We start from the raw sequence: 8,780 nt of genomic DNA, 5'->3' as shown, positions 1-8,780 counted from the left end.
CCAGAATGGAGTGTTACTGTGCTAGTATAGACATAGGCTTCACAGATCCTAACACTTAACCAATGCAAGTCAGAAGTTCGGATAGTCATGCACATCCATCACTAAGTAACACATTTCATGGGCCATGGCAACATCTGTGCCCCAGCATTTTGTCATGTATGCCATTTGTGAGTGGATTGTGATAACTAAGTATGACAATCCACATATGGTGCAATAATGTCAGAGTTTCACATACATCAGCCCTGCCATTATGTTTACAAAGGGGGAATACCTGCCTTATGCTGCACTAGCAATGGGCCATTTGATGCCATCAGCCAATTGTGACACATCAGTCATGGATTACACAATATATGTGAATTGTAGACTAACTATTTCGCCACTTGTCCTCCACAAAGTGCCTCTGTGTACCTTGCAGGACAAGCCAGAATACCGGAATCAGTTGCCTTGCACATCACAAGGTTCGTGTCCTTTATCTGTCACCCAACTCCCCCTCCTATCATGGAGTTCCATCTTCTACAGATTGCTCACACATGGTTGTTGCAGGGTGTAGCACTACATGAGACTCAGGCCCAGTGTTAGGGATGCATATATATGTCTCTCATACACCAGAGTGACAGTCTCATTGTGAGTATGCAGTGGTGTATCTGTTGCGGTGTCCACAACCTGGATTGATACCTCACTCTTCTTAAATAGTACATACTGCAATATGTTGGCCACTAGTAGTGACAGTGATGTGATACTAACCATGGTTTTCCATCCATATATTTCAGGTGGACCTCCCCCTACAACATATGTAGAGTGGCAAGATTTGAGGACCCAGATGTATCCAGTAAGCGTGATTTTGTCTGTCCTGTGTAGTGTTGAAGTGTTTAGTGTGATTGAGTCATGAGTTCAACACCCAATGCTAGGAGTGGTGAACTGTAAAATGATCAGAAAGTAGAGTAGGATGGATGGTGACAATGTGTCACATTTAAGTGGTTCCCCATGCACGAACAGAGAGTCATATCTTGTGAGGCTTCTGGCGCTCAATGGCCAGCATTGTGTAAACAAGGTGATGACAAGCCACATGTAGCTCCTTATGTGACTCAGATGTGCACCGTTGTGTATGCAATGGCACTGGAACACACCATCATTCACACAACACAGTGATGCACCATTTTCTTGACAAATTGGGGCATCACTGTATGTTGATGTACATGTAGGAATGTGTAGGCCTTTGTCTACCAGCATGGTGCCAATAATCTTGTAGTCCACCTACGTGACAAATAAATGGAATGTTGTAGGCATGCATGCTTGTTAAGTACAATTGTGTGCTGGCATGGTTATGGGTGTGTGAGGAATGGAATTGGCTGAACAGGTATTGATGGGTGTCTACACCTGGACACATGAATGTAGAAGTGAGAGACCTATGAATACCAGCTTAATTTTTTGTCATCACCTAAATTATGGTCCACCCCCTGACTCCGTGGACGAGCTGGACCGTTGAGATGTTGATCTGCATGGCCATACTGTCTGGGGCACAGGGGGTGGGATCAACAAATGTCTAGGTAGATGTGATGCTCACTGTGTAGGTGACAGTCCTTTTGATCAGGCTTGCATGTGTTCCTATCAACACTGAACCCTAATGGTAAACACCATCATCCAATACTCACAATCACAGCATCAAGTTTCAGGTGATGTATGTTTGAACATTTGACACTTAAGAATAGGAACAGTGGCCCGGATCAGTGTTGATTTTACACTGCCTTAGAATTGTCACACATGGTGCAAAGTCTAAGCACATCTGAATTTGTTTGTTACATAATCTTGTTGTGGATGGCTTTGGTGTAAGGGAAAGGGTGCTAAGACAGCGTTGTTGTTTCATCCATCAGGGCCATTGTACCATCTGGATTTTGAATAGGAGTGCATGTCCTATTTGATGTTGATAGTAAGCTGATTTACTGTACATACTCCACACAGTGTTGACTGTCTCATTTTTACAGTTGCCAACATGAATGAGAACCAACTCTTTGTGTCTCAGAAGATGACAGTGCGATATAGACACATTTTGGCAGTGGAATCTGGGTTCAGGAGCATGCCGCTATGGCTCGGAGCAATCCCCAGGTGAGTGGTGGGCATTCAGCCAAGGGGGACCCACACTGCCCAAACAGGCTGGACCAATCACAACTGTTGTGCAGGGGCCCACAGCTGCCAACGTCACTATTGCTCCACCTGCTGCACCAACAAGTAGCAACAGCCAACCACATGAGTTGCCATTAAGATGAGTGCCATAAAAGATCTTCAGAGGGATGTACAGCTGGTTCTCCAAAAGATGGACTCCATAGAGCAGGAGGTGGACAAGAAAAGCAAGGCCCTCAAGAATATTTTAAAAAGACTCAAAACGGCCAACCTCTGAATGACAATATGGGGGTCATTACGACCCCAGCGTAATAGTGGTGGTAGTACCGCCAACAGGCTGGCGGTACATACCACCACTATTATGACATTGGCGGTTTGGCCAAACCGCCAAGTTAACCCACCGACCGCCACAACTGTAATGACTGACGGGCTGGATAATACAGTCTCTAGCACAGAGGCCATCACTAGGCTGCCCATGGCATTTTAACCCCACCCACCACCATGGTTTCTGTGGTTTCTGTACTGCCACTATCAGTGCCAGGGAATTCCGTCCACTGATTATGGGGCACCCCTATGTTGTTCCCCCATACTGGTGCAAGATTCAGCTGCCAGTGTAATTGAAGTCATCCTTGCACCATGTTGCAAGGATGTATGCGTGGAGGGGTGTGACTGTTAATATTTGTGAAAGTGTCCCGTCATGCACATTAACAACCACCAATGGCACTCTTGCACTTCTGTGTGAGCTGTAAAATGCAGCATACTCAGAGTCATTTACATATGATTGTTTATGTGCATCGAGTTACACCTTCACAGTCTTAAACAATCATTTCTAGCATTTTGCTCTTACTATGCATCCTGCAGATTTCAGCAGATATAGGAATTCATAAATGAAGGAGGTACAAATCTATTCCTCCTTGTTGCACCCTGCTAATGCCACCACTGGGGCTGCCGTAATAGGATTGGCCCTACCTCAAGTATACAATATTCCATTCATCTGAGGCAGTATTGAAATATATTGTGTGTTGCTGTGGCACACCCACAGCGATACCCATTGCACCACCTTCCACGCACTGTCATGATCAGGTGCCTTTGTGTTAACAAGGTGACATAATGCCATAAAAAGTGTACTGCCTCTACCTTGTCAATACAGCACAGTGCTTAGTGCCACTGGAGCATCACTGAAAGTGACGCTCCAGTGGTGCCAGGGGCCTATAATGCACCCATTAGTTCCAATGGATTGTTCCAGTACATCATAGCTGCAGTCTACAGCCCTATGCCCAACCTGCATGTCACATGAATGAAAGCCCAGTTGCCACAATTTTGTATGTCATATCTTCTGAGTGTGTTGTCCATCCTTATTGTGTCTTGACTGTCTCTTATCCTGTTCTACCCTTCCTTTGCATCCTTTTGCATGGTGTTGCCTAGCAATGTGTGCTGCTGTGCTCATGGCACAGCATCACACATGGCAATTTTCACCTGTCCCAGTCTTATATGTTTCACATACACCCATGCTGTGCTGAGACCTTGCACCACCCCAGGGATGGCATAGTCACCACACTGTGCTCGCGTTGCCATTGATGTCTCCTCATGTGATTTGTGTTTGTGTGCTACTTTGCATGGCACTCATGGACCTGGCAGAGTACTGTTTCTACTCCTGTCAGAGTAGGTGGTTTACCTTACTGAACACCTATGTCCTACCCCTCAATGCAGCCCTCTTTGCACTATGAAACATGAGTGCAGCATGGTGACAGTACAGGTCATGTAACAAAAGCTCAGGTTTGAACCCAGGGATGGCCAATATGGATTTGAAATGTATGCAGTGTACATCATTCTGTTTGTGACAGTGCCTGATGGTAAATGTGTCTATGGACATTGCCAATTCTGAGGAGTTGTACTCAGGTCAGGGCCTGAGGTAGGTTCATATTTCATGTGCAACAGTCCAAGGGGCACCTGACTGCCACTGTGTCATTGTTCAACCCCTACAGCACAGGTGGTGGTGGCAACTGTTGTCAATGTGTAATGCCCCATGGGCCCATGGCCTGGACATGGCAGGTTACCAGCAGCTGAGCGACTGGCTTTGGTATCAGTCCTGTGACACCATACCAGTGATATGTTCAACACTACCTTACAAGTATTTTTTTTAATTTCCCCCAGCCTTTGCATGGCAGTGTAATCCCCATGAAATGGTTGTTGGTCAAGTGGTGTGGTGTGCCCCTGGGTGGCCCTGCACAGCCCATGTACTTGGCATGGGCAGTGCAGGGTGTCCCATACCTTGGCCCTCTGCCCTTTCCATTTCCTGATTTGCAGGGCTGGGTGCAGCATGTCCTATTACACCCAATGAAGGCCACAACTGTAACTGACTCCGTTTTATACATCTGTATTGCCTAGTGTGTGCCCCACAGAGCTACCATGTGCAGACATATCACCAGCCACCACCCAAACATGTGACTCATACTGCCAAATGCAGTGGGTACACTGCACTGGTAGTCTTACAAACACCACCCCCGCTGTTGATGTGAAATTAACTGCAATTATGTGAAAGCCATACCCCATTCATTTTATGAGTGTGTTTATTTCCCAATTCCAATGTGACTGGCATGGTTGTGTCCAAATAGTTGTGGGCTCAGCCTGTGACTATTGTGACCTACTGTTAGCAATATGTGGTACATATTTTGTGTATTGGCACATTTCAGTTCAGCATCAATACTTGTGGTTGAACACAACTTCAGTTTAGTTGGTCTGGGTAGTGGAATGTTACCAAGGATTCCAGTCCAGCCTGCTACACTGCCAGGACCTGTTGGATTAATTGTTCCATGCGCCCAGGGGACACTATGACTGTGTGATGTAGGACTGGCTGCCTGATGTGGATGTGTTGTCTAAGTGTGATGGTGCTACCGGCACATGCCTGGGGACTGTTAGGACAGTTACAATGACTAGTGTGTTGTGAGATGCAGCACACATGCATTAGGGCAATCCGGTAAACTGTTACAAAATATTACAGCAAGGGACACCACTATGTAGTTGCCCCCAAGAATGGTGTTGACGGACTACCTCGTCTCTAAGGTCCTGGTCGTGTTAGTGATGTTGATGTGACTACATGCAAGGGATTTGGTGATATCACAACCAGTGGCACAGTGATTATACATGCCATCCACCCCATGTGCTGCATTTCTACATGTGGGAATTTAGCCCTGGTGTTTTTAATATGTCCAGGTTGTGTATGTTTCAATGTTGTATGGCACTCCGAAGGCACAGGTCCATGGGTAAGCTTATGTTGGCATGGTGCAAGTTGCTTAATGTGCATTGTATCCCTCTGCGCTCCTTTGACGTACGTTGTGTGTGTCCTATATGCCTCCCCCTTCTAGCATTGACATTTAAGCATATATTTCCCCCATGCAACTTACACCACATTTGTGGTGTTTCCTGGTATTCTGCACTGTCCTGTCCTTGTATCCCTGTGACGATTTCTTCTGGGATGACGGCAGCAACCATCTCCTTCATCTCATTCATGTCCTCTTGCGGTGCTGGACTCCCACCTCCAGTTTGCAGTGATTCCTTCCTGTTCCCTGACATTTTTTCCTTGGTCCTTCTCTTCTAGTCATGCCAGTGTTTCTTGCACTCAGTCATTGTTCTCAGAACCGCTGCAACACTGTTGACCTTATCCACAATCTGCTTCCAGATCGCCTCTCTCCTTCCAATTGGTGACGAAGAGTTGATGTTGATGCTCCGTCACCTCTTTCACCAATATTTCGTGCTCCTCTGTGCTGAAATGTCACTTCCTCTTTTTCTTCTCCCTCCCCTGGGTCTTGTATGCATCCTGCTGGCTGGTTCCTGGTTGACTGGGGTCTCCCTGGGGTCTCTCCTAGTTTCTGGGATCCATTCTGGGGCTCCTTTACACTGTTTGCTCTGTTTGCATATCTGTTTGATGCTATTATGGGCAAAAATTGTGAATTTCAGCTTTGCGAAGTGTTTCCATGTCATAAACCGGATTAGAGTAATTTTTCCTCCATTAACCTCATTTTTCCTTATGGCAGGGCGCAATGGTTAACACTCAACGTCAAAGTATAAATTTGACACCCAAGTGGAGTTAAAGAATGGCGCTAGTCAGCGCTAGTGCAGTTTTGCGTTAAAAAGTATAAATCAGGTCCTTAATTGTCAGCACAGGCTTTCATGACAGTCCACGAAATAGTGGCTTTGTCTGCCTAATTTTGAGATAAGCACAACAAGTGTGTTTAATAAGTCAATACACATTAAAAAAAGAATACCTGTGGCTCAGTGTAGGAGGCTGGCCTGGCTTATAGAGGGTACCTGATGGTACTTACACCTTGTGGCCGGTCCAGTTATCCCTTATTAGTATATTAGTAGTGTTCTAGCAGCTTAGGCAGATGGAGGTAGCTTTAGCACAGCAGCTTAGGCTGAACTAGGAGACATGCAAAGCTCCTACTATACCACTTATATCAGTTAGCACTATATCATAAGAATCACAATACTCGGTGGTCCCAAAAATAAAGGTACTTTATTTTAGTGACAATGTGCCAAAAATATCTCGGAGGATACACCCTCTTAGGAGGTAAGTAAAATACACAAAATATACACACAAACCAAAATCAGGTAAGAGGAAAGTAAACAGTTAGAAAAGTAGTGCAAACACTGTACAATACAATAGGATGCAATAGGCCTAGGGGCAACACCAACCCTATACTAAGAAAGTGGAATGCAAACCACTTAGGGACCCCAGGCTAGTGTAGTGTGTAGTGGGTTGCTGGAGTGTAAGAAAACACTAAGGGTGTCCAAGATACCTGTAGGAGGCTGGCCTGGCTTATAGTGGGTACCTTGTGGTACTTACAGCTTGTGCCAGGTCCAGTCATCCCTTATTAGTAGATTAGTAGTGTTCTAGCAGATCAGGCTGATAGAGGTAGCTTTAGCAGAGCAGCTTAGGCTGAACTATGAGACATGCAAAGCTCCTACTATACCACTTATATCACTTAGCACTATATCATAAGAAAAAACAATACTCAGAGTTACTAAAAATAAAGGTACTTTATTTTAGTGACAATACGCCAAAGTATCTCAGAGAATATACTCCCTTAGGAGGTAAGTAATATAAACATAATATATACACAGAAACCAAAATCAGGTAAGTAACAGTTAGAAAAGTAGTGCAAACAGTGTAGAACACGATTGAATGCAATAGGGAAAAATAGGCCTAGAGGCAACAAAAACCAAATACTCCAAAAGTGGAATGCGAACCACAAATGGAACCCAGGCCAGAAAACACTAAGGGTGTCCAAGATACCCCACCCCAAGATCCTGAAAAGTAGGAGTAAAGTTACCTTACTACCCCAGAAAGACAGTAAAGTCAAGATAGGGGATTCTGCAAGGACAATAACTGACTGCAAAGCACTGAAGACGGATTCCTAGACCTGAGGACCTGTAAAGGAAGGGGAACAAGTCCAAGAGTCACGCAAGTGTCCAGGGGGGGCAGGAGCCCACTAAACCCCGGATGAAGGTGCAAAAGGGCTGCCTCTGGGTGAAAGAAGCTGAAGATTCTATATCAACGGAAGGTGCCAGGAGCTTCTGCTTTGGTCAGAAGATGTCCCACAGCGTGCCGGACGATGCAGAGTTGTTTCCACACAGAAAGACCGTAAACAAGCCTTGCTAGGTGCAAGAGTCGCAGTTGAGGATTTTGGGTGCTGCCAGGGCCCAGGAAGGACCAAGAGGTCGCCCCTTGGAGGAGGAGACAGATAGGCACTCAGCAACATGGAGAGCCCATGCAGAAGCAGGCAGCACCCGCAGAAGCACCTGAATAGGCGCTTAGAAGATCTGAGGATGGTGGTCGACTCAGAACAATAAAAGTCCAAATCAGTGAGTTGGGCAAAGCAGGATGGAGTGCTGGGGACCCTGGCTAGGCTGTGCACAAAGGAAGTCTTGCAAGAGTGCACAGAAGCCCTAGCAGCTGCAGTTCACACAGTACACAGGATTACTGTCTGGCGTGGGGAGGCAAGGACTTACCTCCACCAAATTTGGACAGAAGGGCCACTGGACTGTCAGGGAGAGTTGGACCCAGCTCCTGTGTTCCAGGGACCATGCTCGTCAGGATGAGAGGGGACCCAGAGGACCAGTGATTCAGAAGTTTGGTGCCTGCGTTGGCAGGGGGAAGATTAAGTCGACCCACTGGAGATTTCTTCTTGGCTTCCAGTGCAGGGTGAAGGGAGACAACCCTCAGAGCATGGACCACCAGGAAACTGTCGAGAAAGCCAGCAGGATTCGGCGCTACAATGTTGCTGGTAGTCTTCTTGAAACTTTGTTGCGGTTTTGCAGGCATCCTGGAGCAGTCAGCGGTCGATCCTTGGCAGAAATCAAAGAGGGAGATGCAGAGGAACTCTGGTGAGCTCTTGCATTCGTTATCTGACAAGAAACCCACAGGAGAGACCCTAAATAGCCCTCAGAGAAGGATTGGCTACTGTATCAGCTAAAGACCTATCAGGAGGGGTATCTGATGTCACCTGCTGGCACTGGCCACTCAGAGGCCTCCAGAGTGCCCCCACAACTTGCTAAGCAAGATGGCTGACATCTGGGACACACTGGAGGAGCTCTGGGCACCACCCCTGGGGTGGGTATGGACAGGGGAGTGGTCACTCCCCTTTCCTTTGTCCAGTTTC

Source organism: Pleurodeles waltl, chromosome 6, assembly GCF_031143425.1.
Source record: "Pleurodeles waltl isolate 20211129_DDA chromosome 6, aPleWal1.hap1.20221129, whole genome shotgun sequence".
In the NCBI taxonomy this organism is placed as follows: Eukaryota; Metazoa; Chordata; class Amphibia; order Caudata; family Salamandridae; genus Pleurodeles; species Pleurodeles waltl.
The sequence above is the reverse complement of the archived record's forward strand: the minus strand, read 5'-3'. Positions refer to the sequence as shown.